This window comes from Eurosta solidaginis, chromosome 1, assembly GCF_040869045.1.
Source record: "Eurosta solidaginis isolate ZX-2024a chromosome 1, ASM4086904v1, whole genome shotgun sequence".
NCBI classification, from domain to species: Eukaryota; Metazoa; Arthropoda; class Insecta; order Diptera; family Tephritidae; genus Eurosta; species Eurosta solidaginis.
This window is the reverse complement of record NC_090319.1, coordinates 67915525-67933318: the sequence shown is the minus strand read 5'-3', so window position 1 is coordinate 67933318 and position 17794 is coordinate 67915525. Positions and strand designations below refer to the sequence as shown.

At 38.2% G+C, this 17794-nt stretch overlaps 1 protein-coding gene across 6 annotated transcripts in view; it reads right to left on the bottom strand.

Moving 5' to 3' along the window:
• Positions 1-17794, bottom strand: part of pum (pumilio) — a 631542-nt gene that overhangs the window by 259062 nt on the left and 354686 nt on the right. The gene's annotated exons all lie outside the window — the stretch shown is intronic.

Sequence of the window (17794 nt, the reverse complement as noted above, 5' to 3'; positions counted from 1 at the left end):
GCCCTGGTGGTCTGATTCCCTTGACGACCTAAGAGCGTCCAGTAGGCGGCTCTTTAATAGAGCCAGGAGGAGTAGACTACCCTCGGACTGGGAGCTCTATAAGGTGAGTCTGGGGATTTATAAATATGAAATAAGGTTAGCCAAGCGGGATTCATGGCGAAGCTTCTGTGAAAACGTGGAGGGCTGCAATGAATCCGCGAGGCTTAGAAAAATACTCTCTAGGAATCCCGCCCCTCGGGGGTATCTGAGAGATGATGGTGGGGACTGGTCGATGAGTAGCGAGGAGTCCCTGAGACTTTTACTGGACAATCATTTTCCCGATGTCCCAGTTGCGCAGGGATCTTCGCTTGCGTGGTCGGCGGTTGCTGGCCATGCAGAAATGCCTGCCATCCCACTACGGGAAAGTCAAATATCCTGGGCTATAAATTCGTTCAAGCCCTATAAGTCACCCGGTCCGGATGGCATCATTCCTGCGCAACTTCAAAGGTCTTTAGGGATTTCCTGCCGCTGGTTGGCCATCATCTACACTAACTGCCTCAGGCGTAACTATATCCCTAGGTCGTGGCACACGGTTAGGGTCATCTTCATTCCGAAGGCCGGCAGGGGCTCTCATGTAACACCTAAGGATTTCAGGCCAATCAGTCTCTCGTCGTTTCTTCTTAAGACGCTTGAGCGGCTGATTGACCTGTACCTACGAGAAAGGATACCTGGGGGGTTACTGTCGGCTTCACAGCATGCGTACTGCAAAGGCAGATCGACGGAAACGGCTCTCCATTCGATTGTAAAGCAAATAGAGGGGTCTCTAGAACATAAAGAGTATGCTCTGGGTGCCTTTCTAGACATCGAGGGGGCTTTTAACAATGTTCTACCGGGGGCAATCGAAAGAGCTCTGGTGGGTTTAGGAGTCGAAGCGGCTCTGGTTGAATTTATTAGCAAACTTCTATGCGGCAGAATTGTCGCAGCGGAGTGGGGAGGAGCCATAATAAGGAGGAAGGTGTGCAGGGGCACGCCACAGGGAGGTGTCCTATCTCCTCTGCTCTGGGTTGTGGTAGTCAACGAGCTTCTTGTGGAGCTGGAAGCCAATGGCTGTCGGGTGGTTGCCTATGCAGATGACCTCGCTATCCTAGTCAGGGGCAAATTTCTGGGCACCCTGCGCGATGTTCTGCAGGGATACCTGGATACTGTGGCTAGGTGGGCTGAATCATGTGGAGTGGCGGTCAACCCGGGAAAAACAGAATTGGTTCTTTTTACAAGGAGATATAAGATACCCGACTTCAGAACTCCTTCGATTGGAGGGGTACCGTTGGTACTTACTGACAGGGTTAAATATTTGGGAATTGTTCTGGACAAGAAGCTGTCCTGGAGGCCCAATGTGGAAGATAGGGCCAGGAAGGCCGCGGTTGCCTTGTACTGCTGCAGGGGGGCTATCGGAAAGAGATGGGGGCTCTCGCCAGGAGTAGTACACTGGCTGTATGAGATGGTTGTCAAACCGATTCTGCTATATGGGGTGCTGGTCTGGTGGAAAGCACTGGACACGGCGAGCACCTCCAAAATGCTAGTGTCAGTGCAACGGACGGCGCTTATCGGCATCAGTGGCGCTATGAGAACAACACCTACCTTGGCACTGAATGTCATGCTGAATATACATCCAGTAGATATTGCGGGAAAGGCAGCCGCGGCCCGGTCGTTGGTCAGGCTTCGTGATATGGGTTATATGCTTTCTGATTTCGGACACTCTAGCCTTCTTACTAGTTTCGACTTTATCCCGGACAGGACGGACTATTGCATGCCGGTGGCCGCTCCCTATACAACCTTCACCCCAGTCATTCCCCCGAGGGAGGAGTGGAGAAGAGGAATTATCTGGGGCATGGGACCGGTTAACTTGTTCACGGATGGGTCGAAGTTGGACGGAAAGGTTGGCGGGGGGGTCTTTTGTCAAGAGCTAAATGTAAGCCGCAAGTTTAAGTTGGCTGATCACTGCAGTGTATTCCAAGCGGAAGTTGCTGCGATTAAGGATGCGGTGGATGAAATGCTATCCAGCGCTACTACGGTTAGGGAATTTAACATCTACTCTGATAGCCAAGCGGCTATAAAGGCCTTGAGCTCAACTACAGTGCGATCGAGGGTGGTCTGGGAGTGCCTGACCACACTTGCGATTGCATCGAATTATTTTACAATTAAGATTATCTGGGTCCCGGGCCATAGTGATATTCCGGGTAACTGTCAAGCGGATCTCTTAGCCCGAATCGGTACAACTGAACCGGATGAAGATGGCTGTAGGGATTTCGGGATTCCGCTAGCCACCTGTGGATTGCTCTTCCATAGCTGGGCCTCGAGTCAGCTCAGCAAACGTTGGGCGGACACTACGTCTTGTAGGATATCAAGATCTTTCTGGCCGAAAGTGGATGGCAGGAGGTCTGCTGAAATAATTGGGTTCACTAAGGCTCACCTATCAATGGTCATTGGGGTTTTGACAGGGCACTGTCCCATGGGTATCCATGCGGTACGTCTCAATATATTGGAAACTCCATCCTGCTGCAGCTGTATGGAGGATGATGAGGTGGAATCACCAAATCACTTTATGCTTGACTGCCCAGCTTTTGCCAGAACTAGGCGAAAGTATTTTGGTCGTGACTCACTTGGATCTCCCGAGGAGCTATCCAAGGTTGAGATCGGGATCATTCGGAACTTTATCGTTGCTACCCAACGATTCTCTAAGTAGTTATATCTACGTCACCGTTAGTTTAGTTTATTATATGTGGTATCACAACGGACCGTCATGTTGTCCAAGTGAGCTTCCTCTCATCAGGGAAGCTACCACCCAACCTGACCTTTACTCCTACGAGTTTTTTTTGCTTTCTACACATTCTCATCAGGGAATCGGATTCATTAATACGTTAAACATTCATTAATACGTTAAAATACGTACAAATATATCAGGCTCCTTGATGAAGGTCTGAAAAAATAACAAAACGCGTAAAAAACTAGAAAAAAAAACATCAGTTTTTGTCTCAGAAATATCGACCAGATGGTCCTTGAGAAAGAAAATAGTAAAAATGCGCACTCGCTAAAAAAAAGAAAACATTAAACCATGTTTACTGAAAATGCCAAAACTTCGATAGCTGACAAGTGGTAACCCTGTTGAAGCAGCTAGGAAAAAACAACAGCTCAAACTCAATGAGTAGCATATTTTATAGTCACTTAAAAAGTGCAATGAATTGTTGTAATTATACGAGTACGGAAGCAGGAGGAGAGTTAGAGCCATTCAATTTTGAACCATTTAGAGTTGAATAAGTAATGGTTGATGTGGCTTTAATCTGTTGTAGAGCAGGAGCTGTGTATTATTTTTTACTTAGTGTTTATGATTATATCACTGTCGTCCATTGACTGAAGACAACCTTAAGGCAAGAAAACTAACAAACTGTTTCACGCTGCATAATGGCAAGCAGATTATTAAAAAAGTTATATGCTTCTAGTGCTGTTGCAAACAAGTAAGTAAAGTGTAAAGTAAACATGTAAAAAAAATTATTCAAATATACATATATATATCTGGTGTGATGACGTACGAGTGGGCGTGCTGGGTGTATACACAGACATTGGTAGCTACACACTTGCATATTTATGTAGCCATTGTATGTATATGTAAGTGTTCATGTTTGCTTAATAATGAAGTGTAAACAGTTATGTAAAATGAAAAGCGCAAAGGTGGAGCCATGCATGTGAAGTAGTAAGGCGTTGTGTTGCACATGATGTCAGAGCGCAAAGTTCTGAGAAAACTTAAAAAATTAAAATACGTCAACAAATATTTGGAAAGTGAAAGCTAAACGAGATGTGGATGACGACAAAGATCGATTTTATGTTGAAAGTCACAATATTTACGCAACTAATGGCGAAGATGAGGCAGAAGATAATTTAAATGGCTTTTTTCTGGATTAAAATATTTCAAGCATATTTAAAAAAAATTTAAGAAGTTTTTCTTAGACCTGGCATAACATCTCTGCCTTCATATTAGCAGGTCTCCAGGTTTTTAACGATTTCACAGGGCATCGGCGCAAAGTTGAAGCAAGAAAAAGAAAAAATATACAGAGCTGTCCACATAGCTTTTTTCATGTAAACGAATGCACGTAAAGGAATGCTGCAGTGTACATGGGGTTTATCGCCCTCTATCTCTCTCCGTTATTGGGTATTTACAGCGAGTGCAAAGCCTATCCTATAGTATGGAGTCCTTGCTTGATGAACAGCTAAACCAAAAAGAACCTACCTCAAAAAAAGGGGTAAGCAAGCTATCAATGCTTAGCATTACGGGAACGATGAAAATAACCCCAACGGGCTGCACTGTAGGCTATTCGGCACATTCCACCTGCATACCTGATTATAAAGAGAATAGCGTTAACAGATGGAAGGAGTCAGCTACGGAACATAACATACGATAGCGGATCGAACATTTTTTTCACTCAAGCGATATAAATTTGGCTACCCAACTATTTACAAAAAAATATAATATACTGTTACGAAATCTGTGGATTTCTGATATTTATGCACCTTCTTCTCTTCACTTCACAACTAACAGCGTGTTTAAATCAAACTGATTAGTTATTACTCAGCTTGGGCTACTTTTATACTCTCGGTTTACTCGTTCACCCATTTCTCCTAATGTCTAGTAATTTCGCGAACAGTTGTATTTCATGCTTGGTTACCAGCTATATACATGTATATTTGTAGTTTATAGCCATATACGTATTTATGTATGAGTAACTACTTCGGCTAATGACTACATGTGTGTGCGTGAGATATCTCTTCGTCGCCTTCTATATGTGTGTATAAATGATGATTGATGCGTTCATGTACACAAGTGTAGCTTGCTTTAATGTTTTTGTTGATGTGCCTTTATTTACTAATAGCTTAGTGATGCTAAAATTCGCCACAATATTATGGATCTAGTGAGTACGCGTTGTCCTTAGTTCACATATTCCATTAATTCGATACACCATTTCGTTACGATTCAGCCCCTGGTCTGCGGTATACTGTGCTCATCTAAAAATAAACAGATCCTACAAGCTGTCAGATCACTGTTATCAGTAGGAAGTAGTAGCCGTAGCCAAAGCATCAGAAACACTGGAGGAAAACAGCTTAAACTGCTCAACTTTAGTATTGACAGCCACGCAGAATTTAAAGCAATAATATCGCATAATACAGCATCTTAAAGTGGGGTAGAGTGTATTTGGTCCCTGGAAAGAATAGGGGCAGATAGAAGCATACATCTTTATTGGGTCGCATGTCATATGGGAATAGATGGAGATGAAAGAGCGGGTGAATTAACTAAGCTGCCACTGCGCTATCCAGGCTAAGCCTCCAACTATTAGGAGTGATATAGCTGTCAGATATAGAAGCAGCAGTCACATAGGAGGGAGTTATTTTATAACATACGTACTGGTTTTTGATAGGGTTTTCCGTCTGGTCGTTGGACAAAAAAAAAGAGTTCGAAAGTAAAGCATTCGAAAAATTCAAACAATATTTTCGTATTTTCAAATTTTTTCGAAAACGTTTTTGAGATAAAAACACCAAACTGCATACAGAAAAAAACAAAAATTCATAAAATGAAAAGTTCGAAATTTTCCATTTTTTTGAATGTTCGAATTTTTTCGAACTTTTAATTTTTATTTTGTTTTTTTTTTTAGTATGCAGTTTTTTTACCTGGCAACCACCGTGGTGTGATGGTAGCGTGCTCCGCCTACCACACCGTATGCCCTGGGTTCATACCCCGGGCAAAGCAACATCAAACTTTTAGAAATAAGATTTTTCAATTAGAAGAAAATTTTTCTAAGCGGAGTCGCCCCTCGGCAGTGTTTGGCAAGCGCTCCGGGTGTATTTCTGCCATGAAAAGCTCTCAGTGAAAACTCATCTGCCTTGCAGATGCCGTTCGGAGTCGGCATAAAGCATGTAGGTCCCGTCCGGCCAATTTGTAGGGAAAATCAAGAGGAGCACGACGCAAATTGGAAGAGAAGCTCGGCCTTAGATCTCTTCGGAGGTTATCGCACCTTACATTTATTTTTTATTTTAGTTTTTTACCTCAATCAATTTTAGTCTAACAGAAAATAAGGTCTTTCAAAATTTGCATTGATTTTTGAAATGTTTTTTCCAAATGTTTCAGATTTTTCTCCATATAAAAAATAAAGTTAAAAGCCCTTCGATTGGAAGAATATATAAACCTCTTTAATTGCCAATTAAAAGCCAATGCGAGTTTTTAGAGACCTATAACTTGTACTTTGTAAGACTAAAATAGATTGGGCTAAAAAAATCATAAAACTATAAAACAATGTTCGAAAATTTCTTAAAGCTTGCTCGAATTTTAAAATTGTTTCCAAAACATGTTGGAGATTGACTTTCATAGTTTTAGTTTGCAAATTCAAGGGAGCTTTTCCCTAAATTATCAGAAATAAAAGAAGAATGTAGTTAGCGTAATACGACAAAAACAACTTCTTCTATTTCCGTATTCGCTACTGTAACATATTTTTATATTTTTCGAATCTCAAGGCTCATATCCTAATGCAATTACCCTAACTCAAACGACTTTGAAGTTTGGCCACAAGCATGCTGGCAGCCTAAGAAATGTGCAAGCATTGATTAAGAGTAGATAGGCAAGGAAGATAAAGGAGAAAAGCGAAGTACATCATATTTGTCCTGCTGCAATTGCTGCTCACAAACTCAATTTCCTTAGCGCGCTTCCTGCTGTAAATTAACTTTTATCCAAGTTTAGACAACACAGCCAAGGGTATGAGCAAGCCTTCGATATCAAACCAAATCTAATTTACCTTACAGCCATTGACCAATGGCAAACTGGCTGAGAATTTAAAGTTAAGCATTTTCAAAGGCATGCCTTATTTTGGTTCTTAGGTAGATTTACATCTATCATATTTTAGTTTCAGCAACCTATGAAAATACGTAAATATGTAGCGCGTTGTCGTCTTACAGCTTTGACAGGTTAAAAAAAAAGCAAGGGGAAGCAAACAAATTCTCAGAAATTTCAATTGGAATACCATTTTTTCAAAACTAGAATTTTCTATTTTTTCCTGTTTCTTCTTCTTTTACCATAAAGGAGAACACATTTTTTCACTGACACTGACAGCCACGCCAGTTAGACAAAGCAACTGATAATTGCATGTAAGCGCGCACAAGTCGTAAGCTCTTGTGAGCTCCATCTTAGCCGTTAACTGTCTTTGGATATTTAAGCATCAACTTTTGGTGCTGTCGCTTTAAAATGTCTGACAAATGTCTTTCGGCAGAGCCAATCAAGCTGCTTGTCTGTCACACGATGCATCATTTAGTCAAACAGCCAATTTCAGACACTGAAATTGCTAGAGCGGTGCAGGTCGACTTCCTTGCCTGGCTGACTTCATTTGCTTTTTGAGTCTAAAAAACATCACAAGCATCAGGTTGCAGCGACTACTTAAGCTCGCCTTTGTTAACATTCCTCCCACACGTCGTTTCCGCTCTTTTCTGCCGCTGCTGCTGCTACTTCCATCGCTGTCACTGCATTTTCCACGTCTTTCGCTACGCTGTCACTGAAGCCAGCTGTCAAATGTAGCCAAGATCTAAAAGTAGTGTCTAGTGTTGCGTTTTGCCTTTGTTTTTGCAAATTCTTTTTTGGTTGTTTCGTGTTTGTTCAGCAAAGTCTTGAGAGTCAAGCATTGAGCTTGTGTAGTTCTTTTGCATAAATAACTGTCCAATTTGAGTCGGCACAATGTCTGCACAGTATGAGCCACTCTGAGTTGGAAGAAGTGTCCATTGTAGAGTTTATTTGGCTCTACTCGTCCAAAGGTTTTTATTTCAGTATAACTCAGTTAAATGCGTCATGAGCGGAGAGTGGCTAGTGCAACAAAAATAAAACGATCGGTGGTTGGAACCAACGTTACCATGGTCCAAGACATGGGGACCCCCGTGCCCGGGAGAGAGTTGCTTCTTTACTGGAATAAATCATGGAAATTGCTTTTTTGAAGTTTACTTCTTACACAGCGAAATATATTTAAAATTGGCATAAATTTTGAATATATCGTCAATTTACGTTGGCAAAATGTGACAGACGCAGTTTACAACGCTACTTACGCCACTATGCTGATACACCTACTCTAACACGCATTTACGAAACTACGATATACGCTGTTCCGCTTACGATAATATTCGTTTACGCTACAACGCTATACACTGTTACGTTTATAAGTTTTACGATATACGCTGTTACGCTTACGATCATGCGCGTTTACGCTAATATTCTCTGTGCTATTACGCTTAAAGATATATATTACTTTTAAAAGTTTGCAGCTTCGGCTAACCCATTTTACGTTTTTACGGTAACACGCAACTAAGCATCCATATCAATGCTCAAAAACGCGTAAATACTTATTCGCTAGTACTGCACCTTTAGCCTTACAGCTGATAGGCTTTCACATGCATATGCTCTTACGCTGTTACTATGGATCTTATTCTAGTACGTTCATGCTAGTACCTCAATTTGCTAACACGTCATTTCTTTTACGCTGATATGCTCAAACGCTAATACGATGACATGCTTTTATGCTAGTTTTCTTTTATGAGAATGCACCTCCACGTACTACTACTAAGTACGCTCTTATGCTAATACGCTTTTTTGCCATGACCTTAATTCTTCTTTACGCTTATATAACTCTAATACGCGGATACGTATTCACGTTTGAACGCATTTACTCTTAATCTGTTTTATGTTTGTACCCTTGAATGCTACTATACAACGCTGATACGCCCTTGCCCTGACCCCTAAGACGCTTGGTTGGCTCTTAACCGTAATTACATATTTGTATAAGTATTTATATATATATATATATAAAACAAATTCTGTGTGTGTGTGTGTGTTCGCTATGGAAACGTATTTCCCACACTTCAATCATCACCAAATTTTGGCTATAGGTTCGTTCGATCAAGACGAAGGTTTTTCATATTTCAGAATTAAGAATTTTAAATTAAATTTTTTTTTTGCTATGCGAACGAGCAATCTTAGATCCCAAAACTGATCATGTTATCAAAATCAATGATCGTATACAAAACCAAATTCCTGGTGAATTGACGAAATATAAGTCGATCGACACAGTTACAGATGAAGATCAAATTGTGAATTATCCATTTGAATTTCTAAACTATTTAGAGCCACCTGGAATGCCTGCGCATGTATTATCTTTGAATATTCTCACCAATCATGCTTCTTCGGAATTCAGACTCACCAAAAGTGTGCAATGGAACCAGACTTTGCGTTAAGAAATTAATGCCGAATGTAATCGAAGCAACAATCATCAGCGGTAAAAGCAAAGGTGAAGATGTGCTCATACCACGGATCCCAATGATTCCTACAGATTTGCCATTCAATTTTAAGCTCTTACAGTTTCCTGTACGCCTTGCTTTTTCAATTACAATCAACAAAGCACAAGGGCAATCGCTTACTGTTACACGTTTAAAATTAGAGAGTCCATACTTTTCCCATGGCCAGCTATATGTTGCTTGCTCTAGAGTTGGAACGCCAAATAATTTGTTTATCTTTGCACCGAACGAAAAAACCAAAAATATTGTGTACCCACTTGGCATTACAATAAGATACAATAATAAAATGTTTTAATTTCACCAAATATGCGTACATAATTCAATTCAATTTACAGAACAATAAACTAAATTATCAACAAACAAAACAGAAAAAATAACGCAACATTCATTCGATCTCGGACGTTACAACGTACGCCGGGTAAAGCTAGTATTTTATATCTGCTTACATATGTCTGCTAAACTAATTTGAAGGCACTCTCCCACTAAGGCTCTGCCCATATAAATGCTTTTGTTAAGGCTGCCACCTATCAAACTATTTTCAAAACTCATTAGAAAATATTTCAAACAGAAAACAGAAGGTACTCGATATAGCTCTTTTTCAATCAAAATACTTTGACGAATGGTTCATACCTAAATTTACGGTCCTACTTCTGAAAAGACTGTTAAAAGGTCGCTATATGTTTCAAGTTTTCACTCTTAATGAAATATTAGCCGTGTTTTTTAACACGCGTATATCCGTTTACGCTTAAACTTTATATTGACTGCTAAGGGACAAACTATAAATACACCTCTGAAATTGCTGCGCATAAATTTTGTCCTACTAAATTTCAATACGCATTATACTCATATGTAACTGAAATGTGTGTCTTTGTGTCACCCTCTACACTAATTCTATGTATTCTATGTGTGTCCACAAATCATCGCAACTGATTCAGCTATATGTTATAACCTATGGCCATCAGAGCGTTGCATCTCCGGTTTTCGGTACACCCTGCTGCTGTAGCTATTTGTTTAACCACAGCCGCTAGATGGGTCTCCTAAGCATTATCTAAGCGAAGATACGCGTTTTTTTACACGCGCAAACGAAACGTATACGCGCGTGTTAAAAAACACGGCTATTATTAGTTTATGTGGTTTTAAAATTAATACTATCTAAGTATGAATACAAAGTACACTTCACATCGTAATTGGATGAAATTTACTATACAGATCATGTGCTACATAGGCTTTTACGCAGGTGTTGCCATTGAGGACAAAAAGGTTTCTTTTTGCAAGGAATACGCTCGAAATCAATTGAAATGTGAGACCTATAACTCTGAAGATAGCGACAAGGGACTGTGACATGCGAGCTTTAAGCGTCGATGTTTCGAAAAAGTTGTAGGAAATTCCAAAAATATATTTCAAATTTTTTATTCGCCTTGCTTTCAGATATATACGGGGCCGAAATATTTGAGCCCGATTTCAGAACAACCAGAATCATCAGAAGGGTAGTTGTAGGATGTTTCACTTCTATTGCTCGCGAAGTCCACACATTTTTTCTTTCCTTTTTTTAGACTTTTTTATAGAAACACTTGGCATACCCATTCAGTGTTCTCTAGCTACAATCCAGCCCACCTCTAACGCATTAGGTAAATTAAAAGAAAACACAACCGTTATTTGTACACATGTTTGTATTTTTAGGATTGTGTTGTTTTTCTTTTGTGTCGTTTTGTTTACATTGTTTTCCTTTAATTTTCCAAAAACAAGAAGTGTCCTGTTACAAAGCTGCGTTAAATGATAATTTTTTTTATTTCCATGTCTCTTCGTTTTTGCGCCCTTTGGCACACGGCATTTGGCTTCTTAAAGTTCGTGCGATGCAGCATTGAATTTCAGGGATGGGCAAGCCTTAGGCCGTTAAGAATGTACTGAATATTTTAAATGGTTAAAACAAGAGGCAAAATAAAATGAAATTACTCAAGAAAATAAAATTGAAATATAACTCGTGCTCTAACGTCAAAAGGTACATACATTTGAGAGGTTCTTTCTAATCTGCTGTTACTAAACTGCAATCTTTCGAACTCGTGTAAAATGAAGTAAAACGTGCCCAACTTTGCTTTTATTACATTAATTTTCCCCCTACAGCCTCCCTGTGCTCCTCTCCTCTTTAGTCATAATTTCCACTTAACCTGACACAGCATTTCCCCTTTCTTTTGGAACAAAAATTTTTCGCACACCCTCAAATGCTGCTATAAATTTTCATTTCATTTATTATTGCATTTTATTTTTTCATTTAAATTTTTTTATTGTCATATTTATTTATTCAATATAAACCATCAGCCCTTTACGCTTTTGTTCTAACGCGCGTTTACTTCCGTTTGAATTGCGAAAGTATTGCAGCAGCTCCCTCTAAAAGCTTTTGATTGTAAGTGATCACTTTGGTGGTGCTCGGACCTTTTAAACGTGCAGCGTTGTGGGTATATTGCACGCATTGTTGTTGCAGTACTCTGCTATGGCTAATAAATTTAAGGATTTAATTGTTGCAAACAACGCGCACATAATTGTTGTGGTGGTGGAGGTGGTATTAAGTTTTGTCGGTTAGCTTTAGGTAGTAGACGTTTGAGTGCTGGGCGGGGTGGAAGGATATACCTGCGCGTTTTAATGGAACATTTCTGCGCTTCCGTATGGTTGGTGCTGCAATAAAAGTGCTGGTGTTCAAAGCATATTCTGTAACTACTAATTGAAAGTAATATTCCGTTTAATATAATCTTTGTTTAGATGTGTGTAGTTGCGCGCCTAAAGTTATGCTTGCTTTTAGTGTTTGACTTAGAGTTTAAGTAGAAGGGATTTGTTATATGATGGCTTAGTTTCAAAATTGTTATTTATGAATGAATTAATGGATTATACAAATATAAATATTTGGGTAATTAATTACATAATTACCCTTAATTATGCTTACTTAATGTTTTTATATTATTTTAAGTTCAATTGCTCACGCAGAAATTTTGGAACTGCTATGTCTAGAAAGCTTATGAAATCTTTTATGAGCACATAACAGTATATAAATGTTGAATATTTGCAGAAATATTTAATGCGATCATAATGCTCCAAATATTGCATACTCTTAGGCGCAACTAAATAAATTTTCCAGATTTTTTCCGCTCACGTACAAAATTTTCTAAGTTTTCATTCACAGTTTTATCACGATTTGAAATTCAACAAAACCGTTTTAAATATAAGATCCTACTCACCAAATTTGGCAGTGCTATATCTAGAAAGCTTCCGATATATCTATGAGTGCCATAGATTTAGATATTGTGTACTAGGAGAAATATTTCACGCGTCTATAATGCTCGAAATGTTTCATACTTTTAGGCGCAGTGGTACACATTTTCCAGACTTTACGAGCTCAGTTCAAAAGTTTCCAAGAATTTCAATTAGCCGAGTCGAGTATTTGATAATATAACTTTCTTAAAACGGCTTCGACAGTAGTTAAGGGTGTTTGCGTTGTTTGCGCTAATTTCATTTCAGCAAAATTTTCCAGTTTAAATCAGAGTAGGTCCAATTCCTTAAATCTAAAATGACAAAAGATGACCTACGATGATAACAGTGTTCTTACGTGTATGCCGAAGCTTCATAAATCTCAAGCGGAATGTTCCCTTACCCCAGTAAGAGATAATTGATATATCCTACCAATGTCTCCACAAACGCTTATCTTTGAAAAATTCTTTAAAGCATGGTTTCTTTTCTTTGTCGAAATTAGTTTGAGGACAAACAAGTTTCGACGTTGTGCCATCTTCAGTGTCATTTCTCACTAACAAAGATGATACTGAATGTCCTACGATAATGTGGTATTCGTCTGTATATGCCGAAGCTCGCCCGACACGACAAACCAGTTTAAATAAGTCGGAGGCGAAATCACTGGTTAGGGTTACACTGTTTGGAGGGCAATCACGTCGATAGAGTAAGCATCGGATCCTACGATAACTGTAACAACTACAGATATATTGAGAGGGAGGACGGCATGGCTATTAGCTACTCTTGGTCTATAGAACAGCAGTATGCAAACCAGTAAAAGAGGAAGAAAAAATTTACGAATTTCAATACAGGGTAGCTTAGGCTTTTTAGCGAAAATGCAGCAACCATAGAAGTCACCTTTTAAGAATCGACATACAATTGTATTTCCTCCTAACAAAAAATTAAAGCAGCATAGTTTCATCATACATATACACATATCTAGCTAAATAACTGTTAAACCACAAACTTCAATTGAGAATTCATATTTTGATTTCATGTTTTTGGCATGTAAGTTAAAAGCTAACCGAAATACTTCAAATTCCTACATAAGGGGGTAATGCGTTAAATGCTTTTACTTTCCCACCGATACTCTGAAATATTTTCTTGATACTTTACTTAAGTTTTTCGGTTAATTCATTACTACGAAGGAATGCCACTGGAAATATTTATGTAAATATTTGGCAGTAGATGCAAGCAAGCTTATGTGAGCAGGGCATGTAGTGCAAATACCGGACAGGTAGGGGATGTGCTTTTTCAAAGCGTAGAAACATAATTTTAAAATTTACCAAAAGTTTGCTTCGTTAAAGTCAAATCAGCTGAAAAAACAAACAGTGATGAACAGTCATTAAGGTCAACTTCCGGTACACCTATGAACCGAGAATTGTATAAAAGGTTGGCACGAAGTAGCAGCAAAGCTCCCTTATGCGCCTAGAGAAAATTTTTCATTCAAGTAGGTATATGCTGGTGCACTACGGTTTCAGACAATCCATCTGGAACACCGCTTATTATGCTTAGTGTTTTGCTATTCAGCCTAGAACGTACATATTTATATACAATAAAGTGCATTTAAGCTTCGTCCAATGCGATCTTACTACTCCTATTGGGTTCGGCAAGCGTCTTTAACGCTCTCCAACATCTACGAAGCGTTTTTTGCCTTCACAGCTTGCCTAGCAGCACGTGTAAAAATATTAGTGCATGAGAGGCTTACATATGCATAACACAAAATTTAAGATGAGTATAGTATCTAACAAACTACCCATGAAGATCATGTCGAAAAAAAAATTGTATTGATGTGTTTTTGAGCTAATGCTAATCTCTTTATACACTTTAATGTATAAAATTTCTTTCACATTTAATAAAATGGCTGTGCGCCAATTCGTTTTTCTGTTTTGTTGATGTTTATTACGTGATTTTATTGATTTTTGAAGTTGTTTATACCTACGGCTTGCATATTGGCATATCTCCAGAAAAATAGGTAACCGTTGGGGAACTACTTTTTAAATACAGCGTCTTCGCTATGTTTAGGCAGAGCAAATGAATATGCTTGACGTTCACTAATTTTGATAGTTTTGCCTCAAAACTTGTTTGTCGGCTTTGGTCAATGACAAGGTAATAATAAATAAATTTTCTGAAAAGCCCGGTCTTTGGCCTTTATTGTTATTCGATTAGAAGCTATGTGATCTACCAGTCTACTCAAATGAGACTTGAGATTCCTAATTGGGGTATAAAACTCCACGATTTTTTTTTACCCGTACTTGACAAAAAAATATGTTCAATAGCAAGAAGACGATGCAGCTGCTCGCCTAGATGTTGATCATTAGAAATAGAGAAAATGGAGTAAGTAATATATCTAAAACCTCTATTACTTACAGCAATCAGTCACTATAATTCCATCACCCAGCCGTTTCCATTGCAACCTCCGTGCTTAAAACATACGTAGCGAAAAGACGTGTCTTTTAAATTTATTTCAAAACATCGCAAAAATCAGTTAAAAATAAAAAAAATAAAATAAAATGTAAGGCGCGATAACCTCCGAAGAGATCTAAGGCCGATCTTCTCTTCCAATTTGTGTCGTGCTCCTCTTGATTTTCCCTACAAATTGGCCAGACGGGATCTATGTACATGGTTTTATGCCGACTCCGAACGGCATCTGCAAGGCAGATGAGTTTCCACTGAGAGCTTTTCATGGCAGAAATACACTCGGAGAGCTTGCCAAACACTGCCGAGGGGCGACCCCGCTTAGAAAAATTTTCTTCTAATTGAAAAACCTTATTTCTAAAATTTTGATGTTGCTTTGCCCGGGGTGTGAACCCAGGGTATACGGTGTGGTAGGCATACGTAACATTAAGCATACCATAAAGCATAAGAACACGAAATTACTATGCTCCTTTCACAAACAACACCTGCGCCTATTTAGAGTATTAGCACAAATCATGTCTCACACACATTTTCAACAAAATCTAATCACTTGCATTAAATACTACAAGCTTAAATAAGACATAAGACAACAGAACAAACAATTAATTCCACATTTATTTACTTCAAGCCTAAAAACATGCGGGCGTACTGACAATCCTGACAAACATACATGATAAAATATATAAGAAATATAACGCCTGTTTCAACAAAGGAAATCATTGTAATGGAAGAAAGGAAAAAAGCAACGGATATGGGCAGGAAGGAAAAAAGGAAGTAAATGTTGGGCGGTAGTATAACATACTAAAGGAACAATGAATGAAGACGGAAGGAAAAAAGCAAAGGAAAAGATAGCCAAATGATAAAATAAGCGTTTAAAACTTAAAGAAGTGTGAAACAATAGTAAGACTTGAAGTGAGCAGTTAGAAAGCAAGAAAACAGAAACCAAAACTTTACAAATGCAAATGGAAATATTTGTCTGCACGAAACTAAATCAATTTACTGCTTACCGCTAAAAGTTTCTCAGTATATCAACTTGAACCAATGAGCTTTAATATTTTTGTGGTGGTGGTTCCACGCCAGCCACAAAAAAAGGCAGCGGACTAACATTTTCAAAGCATAGACGTAGAAAAAACTAAAATAAATTACTGAAACACACGCGATGTAATCACAAGACAGCGCCGTACAAAAGTCTCATGTATGCGGCTGGTCGTTTAAGGGCAATTTGAAAGTTTGTAATGTGCGTATCTAGCTAAATAGACAGACAGAAAGTCTGGTGGGGGCCTCAGGTGTGCAGCTATGATAGAATACGTGCATATATGAACGCTGGTAGGAGAGACGTGGTTACAGCAGTTAATGGCGCTATTAAATGCACTCATCATACGCCAGACGCATATTTAGTGAGCTACTTTGAAATGTTAAAAACATTTAGTGCAGGCGAGTCAAGCGAAAAGCCTAAAAACAAAGCATTTTTTATGTCAATAGATAACACAATGCTTATATGAGAGAGATAAAGCAATGAAGTGAAGAAAATAATGTTTGCATATATGTATGGAGATTCTAAAGTAAACGTTTCAAGTGCTTTAAAGCACAGTACTCAGGCACACTTATGTTTTTTGTTTTAAAAAGAGTTTGTTCAAGCGTAAATAAATGCAAATATGCATGGGAGCAAATATGCTGCGAATTCCGTGCGAAGAGAAAACACTAACGTTAACTAGCATAGGGAACACCAAAATCGGTACAGCACGAAACGAACAAGGGTAAATCATAAACACGAATTTGCTCACAGCAATTTTGTTGGAGACCAATGATATTGTATACATTCGATCAATAGAGAATTAGAATAAGCGAAAGTATATGAAAAGTTTAGCATTAGCTCTAAAAATAATGGCGAAAACCCGTTTGCCGTGTAATCCAACAATTGTAACAACCAGCTTTATAATGAGCCTTCACTGAGCTATCTTTGGAAATAAAGGAAATCATTTTTGAGAAACTCGTCAACACTAGTACAGAAAACGTCAAAATCAATAAAGCATCAAACAAAAATGGAAAAATCATAAAAACGAATTTGCGCGTAGTAATTTTACTGACAACCTGTGAAGCGGTGTTAAGGAAGTTATAAGAAGATAATAGCATTCAATCAAAAAACAATTCTGAAAAAAAAAATTTTTTTTGCTACGTCATCTAACATCACCAAGCTTTATAGAGATCGTTAACCTTAGCAAAACAGAAAATAGTTCGTTAAAATAGTATAGAAAACGTTATAATAGGTAAAACATGAAATAAACATGCGCTAATCAGGAAAACGTTTTTGCGCATACCAATTTTATTAAAAACAACTGAATTTGTATATATCAAATTATATGAAGAAATTAGCATTAGCTCGAAAAATATTAAAGAAAAATATAATTATTTTTGCTACATGATCTTATGTTGAAGCACACAAATGCGGCATAATGTAAGTGAATTATTTTGTAAAGCAAAAAAAAAAAAAAATCTCACTTTAGAATTTTTCAATGAAAAATAATGAAATGAAAAAAAACATTATGAAAAAAATATTCAATCTAGAAATTGTATAAAAAATAATGAAATGCAAAAAAAAAAATAATAATGAAAAAAATATTCAAAGTATCTGCAATAAGCTTTATTCAATCTAGAAATTGTATGAAAAATCGTTCTTAATAGGTAGAGAGTAAATAACTGACAAGGTCTTATAGACCAAAAAATATGTCTGAAAAGTCTTTTATTATACCCGCTGTGG